This window comes from Aegilops tauschii, chromosome 1 (assembly GCF_002575655.3).
Source record: "Aegilops tauschii subsp. strangulata cultivar AL8/78 chromosome 1, Aet v6.0, whole genome shotgun sequence".
Lineage (NCBI taxonomy): Eukaryota > Viridiplantae > Streptophyta > Magnoliopsida > Poales > Poaceae > Aegilops > Aegilops tauschii.
The window spans coordinates 345,677,338-345,689,394 of NC_053035.3; positions in this window are offsets into that span (position 1 = coordinate 345,677,338).

Genomic DNA, 12,057 nt, shown 5'->3' on the forward strand with positions numbered 1-12,057 from the left:
TTTTCCTCCCAGTTCCAACAGGGACATATCAATGCTGTTTCTTGCATTATCCTACTCATACTCTGAACAATGTTGATCTTACATTAACAATGTCTGTCCTTTTTGATATGATGCAGTGTCCCTACAGTTACTGCCCGTTGTAATCACACCACCTTTGCCAAAAACAGGGAAGCACAACTAGTTCCTCGCTCGATCAGACGACGGCAAAAGACTGATGATCATTCGGACACATGAGCCGGAAAAGTTATATTGCAAAAACCCCACTGTATACAAGCACCGTGTAATACGTGAGTATCCGGACAGTGGCTGTTACGTCTATGAGCAGGATACCAGCTTGTTGGGGCCTTTAGGATTTTTTTTAGTTGGAGGCGGGTAAACAGCCTTGGTTCACACTCTCTGTTTCTCGGACCCAATTATCCGATTAACTAGGAGATCACCGTTGGCAAGGACCTTGATGGCAGAGAGGCTCTGTTTGCTATGGAAAACTGTGTCTACACGGCGAGCCCTAGGAGTTCGGGAGCAAACTCCCCTGATTATCAACGATACAGCCTGCAGCCAAAAGAAGGTGAGAATGACAAAGGCATCCGGATTAACTTTGATCCTTGGATGTCTCAATTACGACAGGCAGTGATGTGGTTCAAGCCTTCAGGTTGATAGGTAATTGGGCTGTTGCATCGAAAGGGTGGAGTACTGGTGTCTCCGGATCACTGGTCGCTGAAGCGAGGCTGCAAATTATGATGGTGTTGGATCATCTCTTCGAATGACTTTGTTGTCTTTGCTGCTGGTTCTGGATGGGTAGTTCTTTCTTTTGTTATGCATATTCCTTGTCATTTGGTCATCCTCGTCTATGTCACTCTTACTATGTAATAGTTGCTTCTGTTTAGAATGTCATTCTCGTCTGGATCACGAGAGTCTGAGCGCTTCAGATGGGTGCGTTTTGGTGGTGTAGCAAGACTTCTTATGAACTATCTTGTCTTGCTATTTATGTCAGTAGTAGTCACTAGCCAGTGTTTGAATGTTGTATATATCGTTGTTTCAAACTGTTTATTGTCTCGAACTACTGGTGGGCTAAATGAGGGCATCACCATTCTCCATTGTTCAGAGTATATCTCCTTTTTTCAAGTTATATAATTTGAGCTCAGTGTCTTTTCGATGATGTACACTTGTTTGGGCCAGTGAGGTGTCGTTGAATATGGGCCGAGTAGTAACGCAATGCCAAATAGGTCAATTATGACTCTTAGGCCGGGCTCTCAAAAGATCCTGAAAAAAAGGCTGGGCTCTCCAAAAAAGAAAGAATAAGGACTCTTAGGCCGACATGTGGGCGCCACCGGTGTTTTCGTGCGCTTGCGCGCCGAGAGCATATTGGCGCGTGCTCGAAATTCATGCTACCTTTTGATCCCTAGTCTCCCACCCCTCCCCCATCTCTGGAATCTCGATTCCTACTCCAGTTCCCCCAAATCCCCCTCCTGTACTCCCTGTACTCAAGCGCACTATCATGTCGCCGGTCAACGCGGATCTCCGAGCCGGAGATCCTGAGGTCCGTCCTGCCTTCGGTCGCTGCGTGCTGTCGCTCAACAGTGGCATGGCGGCGCTTGACGACCAGTTTGCCGGCAAAGTGCTGATGGTAACCATCAACGGCGACTGGCCTCCCGTCTCGCCGGACGACCTTGTCAAAGCTCTTGGCATTGTGCACGGCATCCAAATAAGTGACTTGCTCGTCGAAGTCTGTCCGCCACCGGCTGATTTCTTCGTCAGGTTCCGGACAACTTTCGACTGCAGTCGTGTGTTCGAATCTTCCCGGCGTTTGTTCTATGATGGCGCGCTGGTGAGCTTTGATCGGTGGCACCCAGGATGGGGCTCGGTGCCCTCTGAGCTTGAGTTTTTAACAAAGCTTACCTTCCACGGCATGCCTCGACGTGCTTGGAACAACGAGTCCATGAACGAGCTTATCAACGACCTTGGAGGTGAGCTCGTAAGTATGTTTGTTCCTCCAGACAGCTGGGCTCTGACGGTTATGGCATGGATGAAGAAGCCGTCCACCATACCGAAGGTGAATGGTGTTGAGATACCAGTGCAGGAACCGGGGTTGTACTATTCGTCGCCACCAAGGCCGCCGCGGACCACGTTAGGGATGTACCTGTATCGAGTGTTCGTGCATGTCGAAGAAGTGGTCAATCCATCAATCGAAGTCCTGCCGCCGCCGCTAGTGCCAGGGTCCGTCGACGACGTCCATTACAGGAGTCAACGTCAAACTTTCCTCGTGTTGCTCGGAATGATGGATGGCACAGGGCCTACTCCATCGCGCGGCGGAGGCCACTGCTTCTTTGGGGGAAGAGGCAGGGCTCGCTGCCTGGATGTACTCTAATTTGAGGTAACAACTGAATCTTGTCAGATACTAGTTAAATCCGAGCTGTGGGTGTGAAGCACTGATATGCCAGTACATTTGATTGTGACCTGTTCTAATTTTGTACCTGAACTTTCTTTAGAAAGGGATGTACGTCAACTTAATGTGCTAGCAGAACTTATTGTGTTGTCTGTGTGTTTTCTTTGCACAACATTCAAGATATTTCCCCGTCATTGATAAAGACAATGAACCGTTATGTACGACTTCGTTGGTTTCAACATAGCCCATCCCGTAGCGATCCACTGCTTCCATCCTGATTGTGCCGCCTGCGTGAAATTTTTGTATGCAAGTTCAGTGTGCTATGATGTTCTATATGATTGTGTCAACTATATGAGTTTTTACTGAGCATCAGCAATGCATATGGCTGAAAGATGTATTTACGAGCATCGACCGATGGGTCTCTCTCTCTATCTCTCTCTCTCTCTCACACACACACACGCACACACACGCGCACACGCACAAGTGGGACCCGTTGAATTATTTATTTGCTCGTGACAGCTTTTAATTAGGTTCCACTGTAATCTAACTTTTTTCTTAAGTTATTAATTGAGCTCAGTGACTTCAAAAAGTTGTACAGAAGCCTTGTTTGGGCCTTTCCGGCGTCGCTGAATGTGGGCTGAGTAACCATGTTAGGTTGTACTGTACTACACAGGCCTTTTTTTTCAACATCAGCAATGCAACTGGGCCAACAGTTGTACACAATATCCGGGTCAACTTGTTATTCTCCGCCCCGCTGGGCTGCAAACTTTCCTAGGAGGTATGCATTAGGCTTAACAAGAAAATGGACTTTAAGAAATAATAAATGAGATGTAATTATAATAACTGGACAGTTACTATGCACCAAACACGTAATTAGTTTGAAAATTATATTATTTTTGGAATTTGAAAATTTTAATTTCATTACTTGTTGCCCGCGCAATATTTCGTTGGATTTTAACGTAATACAACTTTATTTTGAAATTATATTTAACCTGACTAGAAATTTCGCATAAAAATATTTCGGATCCCATCAAAATGTGGGAATTTTTTTTGAATTCTATTTTGACCGGTGGTTTGAAATTATTAATCGTTGTCCTAGCTAGAAGTTGGGCTGTACTTTTAACAAACTGTAAATGGGTTGTAGTAAATTCCATTAGAATTAAAAAATGGGCTATACATTCTTACAAATCGCAAATGGGCTATATGTTCTCTGCCAAATCCGAGCTATGGGCCTACTAAGTTGACGCGTACCAAGGGCTTTGTCAACTTAGTCAATATAAACGATTCTAGCTGCAGTGATCGTACGATGTCCATCCGACGGCCGTAGTGCTTCTTCAACCTCTGGTCTTCTTGCTCCAGCCGCCCAAAGCAGCGCCGGTCGTGTCGCGTGCTCCTGCCTCCCATGGCTGGCTGTGACGCCGCGGAGGCCTCACCGCCCCGTACTACTCCCACCGCTGGCCAGGCCATCCCTCTACTCACCCACACCCCCTGTTATTCTGCGGCGACGGCAGCCTCACACCGCAGCCGAACCAGTGAACCCTCGTACTCCTCTCCGCGCGGGCTTCCACTGCTGCGTCTTCCCCGGCTCCGCGTCGTCCCCTTCCTAGGCCTTGCCGTCGTCCAGACCATCGCCCTGGTGCTCTCGGCGCAGCGTGGTCAACGTGGTCAACGACTGACTTCCATCGGAAGAGTACTGTACGTGGAGAGGCTGACAGTTGGGTCCAGGCGGCCGCAAGGAAGTGCCTCCTTATTACGCGCAAAATAATTATTCCTCCACCTGACAGCAGGGACCCACCGGACGGGCCACCTTATTTCGTGAAAAAAACGTTTCCCCCCTGACTGCTGGGACCCATCGGACGGGCCATCGTATTTCGTGAAAAAAAACGTTCCCCCCGCTGTCAACTCGGACCCACCGGAAGTGCCCCCTTATTATGCACAAAAAAAATGAATACTCCCCCTGCTAGCTGGGACCCACCATGGTGGGAGGCTGACTTGTGGGCCTACTAAGTTGACTGGGATGGGGGCCTTTGTCAACTTTAGTCAATATGAACGATTCTAGCTCCAGTGACCGTACGATGTCCATCCAACGGTCGTAGTGCTTCTTCAACCTCTGGTCTTCTTGCTCCAGCCGCCCAAAGCAGCGCCGGTCATGCCGCATGCTCCTGCCTCCCGTGGCCGGCTGTGCTGACGCGGAGGCCTCACCGCCCCTACTATTCCCACCGCTGGCCAGGCCCTGCGGCGACGGCAGCCTCACACCGCAGCCGAACCAGTGAACCCTCGTACTCCTCTCCGCGCGGGCTTCCACTGCCGCGTCTTCCCCGGCTCCCCGTCGTCCCCTTCCTAGGCCTCGCCGTCGTCCACCGCCCTGGTGCTCTCGACGCGGCGTGGTCAACGTGGTCAAGGAACGACTTCCATCGGACGTGGATTGTACGTGGAGAGGCTGACAGCTGGGTTCACGGCCGCAGCAAGGAAGTGCCTCCTTATTACGCGGAAAATAATGATTCCTCCACCTGACAGCTGGGACCCACCGGACGGGCCACTGTATTTCGCAAACAAAAACATTTTCCCCTGACTGCTGGGACCCACCAGCTACGTCTTCGCACGCAAGGAAGTGCGTCCGGGCAAAAAAACGATTCGCCCCCCTGACTGCTGGGACCCACTAGCTACATCTTCACACGCAAGGAAGTGCCTAACAGTCGGGACCCACCTGGTCGAAGCGTACGTAGCGTTGTCATTCTGGTCGCGAACGTGTACGTACATATATACTGGTGGATGTAGAGGCGCGCACGTGTCGTAGTAGAGGCGCGTACGTGTCGTAGTAGAGGCGCGCACGTAGCATGTACACGTACGTACAGCGGCCAGGGTGCAAGAAAGAAAATACGGCCATGTATGTGTACATACGGGCGGGGTCTCGAACGCGTACTCGCGCATACGTACGGCCAGGGCTCGTGTACATGGCTGGGTCGGAACGGACAAACAGCGTCGTCGTCGTGTTCATGGGGAGGCAACGGAATGCGTCGTGTTCATGGGGAGGCAACGGAATGCGTCGTGTTCATCGGGAGGCAACGGAACGCATGGGAGCCAACCGGCTGGGTCGGAACGGAATGCGTGGTCGTGTTCATCGGGAGGGCTTGGACGGAACAGGCGATGGAAACGAGGCCTCGCGTACTGCACAACGGAGGAAACGGACCTCCTACGTTTGTCATGGATGTACATGCATGACAAAAAACACGACCTACTGTGACACAAACACGTATCATCACGAAAGTGTATTTTTTTTGTAGTGTCGACACGTGGGAGATATAGCCGCATCGTGGGCGTTACAACTTGTAACGCCCACGATGCGGCTATATCTCCCACGTGTCGAGGCACGACTTAGAGGCATAACCGCATTGTAGGTTTTGTCGCAAGAAGGGTCATCTTCACACAATCCCATGTAATGAACAAGAATGGGATAAAGAGAGTTGGCTTACAATCGCCACTTCACACAATACATAAATAAATTCATACATCATCCAAAATACACACATAGACCGACTATGGTCAAATCCAAATGAAAAGAAGATAACCCCAAATGCTAGATCCCCGATCGTCCCAACTGGGCTCCACTACTGATCATCAGGAAACGAAACATAGTAACGACCACGGTCCTCATCGAACTCCCACTTGAGCTCGGTTGCGTCACCTGCATAGGTATCCTCGGCACCTGCAACTGTTTTGGTAGAATCTGTGAGTCACGAGGACTCAGCAATCTCACACCCGCAAGATCAAGACTATTTAAGCTTGTGGGTAGGTAAGGGGTAATATGGTGGAGCTGCGGCAAGCACTAAGCATTTATGGTGGCTAACATACGCAAAAGAGAGCGAGAAGAGAAGAAACACATCGGTCGAGAAGCTAAAAGTGATCAAGAAGTGATCCTGAAACTACTTACGTTCATACATAACCCAGACCGTGTTCACTTCCCGGACTCCGCCGAAAAGAGACCATCACGGCTACACATGCGGTTGATGCATTTTAATTAAGTCAAGTGTCAAGTTCTCTACAACCGGACATTAACAAATTCCCATCTGCCACATAACCGTGGGCACGGATTTCGAAAGATAATACCCTGCAGGGGTGTCCCAACTTAGCCCATCACAAGCTCTCACGGTCAACGAAGGGTATTCCTTCTCCCGGGAAGACCCGATCAGGCTTGGAATCCCGGTTACAAGACGTTTCGACAATGGTAAAACAAGACCAGCAAGACCACCCGACTGTGCCGACAAATCCCGATAGGAGCTGCACATATCTCGTTCTCAGGGCACACCGGATGAGCGAAGCATACAGGTACCAACGTAACCCAAGTTGCCAAGGGACGGTCCCGCACGGTGCTCTAGTTTGGACCAACACTCAGAGGAGCACTGGCCCGGGGGGGTTAAAATAAAGATGACCCTTGAGTCTGCGGAACCCAAGGGAAAAAGGCTTAGGTAGGAAATGGTAAAACCAAGGTTGGGCCTTGCTGGAGGAGTTTTATTCAAGGCGAACTGTCTAGGGTGTTGGGGATATAACTACTGGAGTCACCCGCCCAGGAGGGGTCGGGTTATGTCATGACGATCATCACATGAAGCCCAATATCAAGCTTGAGGATGGCGGTTCAGTAATGGGCCTAAGGCCTAGAGGCGGCTTAAGACCCGTAGTGATAAACCGCCGTTAAGGCATGACTTGTAGTGTAAGGCAAGAATAGTTAAGAGTCCGAGCCGGACACTGTTTATAAGCCGGCCGGGACTCTGAGAGCCGCTGGGCGTTAACCTCTCTATATAAAGGGATGACCCAGCAGCGGTTCAGGACAAGTAAGATCAGATCGATAGCCAGGCATAGCGGTTTAGCTCCCTGGTCATCGAAACCCTAAGTAATTCCACCTCAACTGGAGTAGGCTTTTACCTTCACCGTAAGGGGCCAAACCAGTATAATCCTCGTGTCCTTTGTCCCGTTTAACCCCTTTAAGCTTCCTAGTTGCGATGGCTCCACGACTAAGTCCTTGCACGAGGACATCTGCCGTGACTATTCCACGACAGTTGGCGCCCACCGTGGGGCTGGCGCACGGTGGTGTTGAGATCTTGGAGGGATCTCTTCAGGGATTGAGAAGTTCGTGATTTGCTGGATGGAAAAGAACCGGCGCAGAAGTTTACATCGTCGACGAACAGTCAAACGGTATACTCGAGATTCAAGATCAAGAGAAAATTAGCGCTGGATCGTTGCTACCGCCATAACTCGCCGAGATCAAGAGAAGGAATTATTCTCGTCGAAACCAAAACTACCGCTACAAGAGCTGTCAGCGGAGAATCGGCGAACGGGTCCGATGACTACTGTGTCGGGCGGCTGTCCGATCGGCCACGTACGAGTGATTGCTGTCCACGAAGATTTCAATATCCCAAGAAAGTCCGACGCGGTTCGTGGAATACGATTGAAAGTGGCCAAAGATTGCATCGTTTTCCTTAATTAGTGTGGAGGGACCCGCACCGGGAAAACCGTCACTCACGTAGGCATCAAATCCCCTCAGTCAGAAATTACCAAGGCAACGTTTTCACCGGCGGGTCAACCCTGGTTGAACGGCTGCACCAAGCCACCGTCGTTTCCCTGCAGTTTCGTCTGAACCGCTGGTCTGTTCTGAGTCAACTTTGCGTTTTTAAACCGGACCAACTCCGAGTCGCTGCTGCTCTACGTCCACAAATCGCAGGCCGTAGCAATCAACAGTGTGCTGCTACCTTTTCCTCTGCCACGAAGGCACTACAGATCACAGCAAAAGACAGTCTATCAGATGTTGTTGCTAGTACGCAAGGAGTCAAAGGGCAAAATACTATGGATCAGCGGCAGTCATCTACATCTAAGAAAATATGCTGTAGCCTGACCGCTGTCCCGTGTCTCCATGGCAGTTACTTTCCAAAGACTTGCTACTATTGCTAATTGAAACGGAATTACAATGGCACAATCTCCAAGAAGGAACATCATCCATCACGTGAAAGACAAGACTAGTCAAAGTGATGAATCAATTACTCCATTACTGCTACACAGCGACGACGCTAGGCTTGTTGTGGCGAGACGCCATTCCTGCACGACGGTGTCCGATGAACGCGTGAAGGGCCCGACAGTTTGCAGTCCAACGTACGTTGACACTGGGACCGTGCAAGCATCTGTACCATGCCAGGCTACCGGAAAATTCATCCAACACCAGCATCCTTGTTTATTTGGCAAAAATACCAGGTGCTATCTATCCTATCCATTTTTCACATATATTGTTTTCATCAAGGAACAATTACTTGGTCTATAATATTTTTCTCAGGACCAGATTCTTTACAAAAAGGTGTCGCAAAAGGGGCGTGGGAAAATATTATTTTTTGCACTAGCGCTTGTTCTGCGCAAAATTGCCACCCCGCTACATCAACACACGCGATTGACTTATTGTCCATGCCCATGGCCGACTCTCTCGTCCGCACTGGCTTACAACGCCGCGGCCGGCTCTCTCTCGACGGGTCCAGGCAGTTGGAGGGCTCGGGGGCTGGAGTCGTTTTAGCTTCCCCTCGAGGTGACAAATTTCGTTATGTGCTACGGTTGATGTTTCCCTGTACTAACAATGCAGCTGAGTATGAGGCCTTGCTCCATGGTCTTCGGATGGCTAAGGAGATGAGCTTAAGCCGGGTGAGATGCTTTGCCGACTCAGATTTGGTGGCTCAACAGGTATCAGGCAAGTGGGATTCCAAGGACCCCCTCATGGCGGCTTATCGCCGTGAAGTTGATGCATCACCGGGCATTTTCAGGGTTATCAAGTGGAGCACATTGACCGCAGAAAGAATGAGGCGGCTGATGCCTTAAGCCGACTGGGCTCTCAGCATAAGCCGGTGCCGCCCAATATTTTCTTAGATATTCTGCATAACCCTTCTGTCAAGTTACCTACAGAGGAAGATTTGGCTATTCCTGACCCCGAAGCACAGTTGGTGGCGGCTCTTCACGTCATCCTAGATTGGACAGTGCCATACTTGTCTTACATGACCTGGGGAGAATTGCCCGAGGATGAAACTTTGGCCAGACAAATAACCCGGCGGTCTAAGTCAATGATAATTATCAATGGCGAGCTGCATCATCACAGTGTTACTGGGGCTTTTCAGCGTTGTGTTTCCCCTGAGGAGGGTCAAGCAATTTTACGAGAGGTTCACGAGGGGGATTGTGGCCATCATGCCGGCTCAAAATCCCTTGTGGCGAAAGCTTTTCGTCATGGTTTTTATTGGCTGACGGCTCATGCTGACGTAGAGGACTTAGTCAGTAAATGTGACGGTTGTCAGAAGTTCTCAAGACGTGCTCACGTGCCGGCTCAAGAGTTGAGGATGATTCCAATCACTTGGCCATTTGCAGTCTGGGGGCTTGATATGGTTGGGCCTTTCAAAAGGTCCAAGGATAAGAAGACCCACCTCTTGGTGGCGGTTGACAAGTTCACAAAGTGGGTTGACGCAGAGCCAGTTAGTAAGTGTGACGCAGCCACGGCGGTTCAGTTCATGAAAAAGGTGATATTTCGCTTTGGTTTTCCACACAGCATTATAACTGACAATGGTACCAATCTGTCTAAAGGCGCCATGGAAGAATTTTGCCAACGAGAGCATATTCGGCTTGATGTTTCATCAGTAGCTCACCCCCAATCCAATGGTCAAGCTGAGAGAGCCAATCAGGAAATCTTGAAAGGCATCAAGCCCCGGCTTTTGGTCCCTTTGCAACGGACGCCGGGTTGTTGGGTGGAGGAGTTACCCTCTGTGTTATGGAGCATCAATACTACTCCTAACAGGTCTACGGGTTACACGCCTTTCTTCATGGTCTACGGAGCTGAGGCGGTTCTCCCTAGCGACATCCGTCATGACTCGCCTCGAGTGGCGGCTTATGTCGAGGCGGACAATGAGCAAGCGCGTCAAGATGCTCTTGACTTGTTGGACGAACAACGTGACGTAGCAGCAGCTCGCTCGGCGATTTACCAACAAGACCTGCGCCGCTATCACAGCCGCCGGGTTAAGTCGAGGACCTTTCAGGAAGGTGATTTGGTGCTCCGGCTCATCCAGGATCAAACAGATGCACACAAGCTATCCCCACCTTGGGAAGGGCCCTTTGTGGTCAACAAGAACTTGCACAACGGGTCATACTACCTCATGGATGTTCGAGAGCACAAACATTCACGTAAGTCGGAGGAGGAGACCCACCGGCCGTGGAATATTGCTCATCTTCGGCCGTATTACACTTGAGCCAACGGCTCTCATAATGTACATATTTCTATAGCCATGTATATATTATGATGAATAATAAAGCAGGACCTCTGTCCTTTTTTCCCCTCCAAAGGTAAATGTGTCATTGTTATTTTCATTATGATATCAAATGATCACTTGGAGGCTGATCCGGCTTATGATCGTATTCGAATCCAGCCGTTAAATATATGATCACTTGGGGGCTTCCTGTTCAAACCAAAGAGAACATAGCTGTCGATACCCACTTCATTGGCATATTGCCGAGCTCACTGGGGAGTTTCTTGATCATATTTGAATCATAGCTCAACCCCCTTTGGGAACCGACGTGGATCGTATTCGAATCAGCATCGTTAAACAACTTTCAAGGTCATTTGGGGGCTTCCTGTTCAAACATAGGTCATGTTCGAACCAAAGAGAACATAGCTGTCGGTACCCTCTTGATCGGCAACGCCAAAGTCACTGGGGGCTATATGATCGTATTCGAATCTTAGCTTAACCCCTTTGGGACGGTTCTCTGGTCGTATTCGAATCAGAAGCCTCCAAATTTTTGAAGTCTCTTTGTTGCAAACAAGTTCTTTTGATCACATCAAAAGTATTCAAGGGTGGTTTTTATTCCACCGGTTTAACTTTGATCAATAAACATTGATAGCACATAATAAACATTGTATGTGCTGGTGAACTGGAGTTGAGTTCTCAACCTCATTATTTGGGTTAAATAAACCAGAAGTGTACTTGAAGGATCACAGGTATGTTGTTATGGTTATCTCAAAGATATAATCAAGAACCGGTTTATTATGATTTTGATTCATATTCCGGTTTATATGTAAAATATATGATTCTCCATGCGGTAAGCCGCCAAGGGACTTGTGATTTGTTTTCTATGCAGGACAATTAAAGACAGCTCTTTAAACATAAGGAAAGCAGAGGATCAAGCATAACCCAGAAGCATATAAAAGGGCAGCTTAAACAGTGTTGAGCGCTACACACGTGCGCAATGACACGACAAAATTAAGTATTTGTCCTACTCTATTACATGACTCCCCGAGTCCAAAAGGTGAGGCATTGTTCTTTAAGACATAACCATGAGCCGCCTGAGAGCTCAAAGGTGTTGTTGGGCTGAAGCTTCCGGTTCATCCCTTTCCGCTCCTCCGGCTGTTTCCATGTCCTGGAAGGTTGATGATTTCCAGTCAATGCCACTCAAGGCTTCAAATTGAGCTTCATCATCAATTAACCCGGCCGGGTCGACTTCAGGGGCGAAGGTATGCTTACGAGTTGGCGGAATCAGGCTGATTGCTTCATAACGTGGTGTTGGGATCCTCTGATTCTCCTCGTCATAGCCCGGTTGATATTTGGTAAGATCTGTGTCATTACCAATCAGTGTGGCCACAGGGCGTATGCTCTTCACGCAAGCGGCGA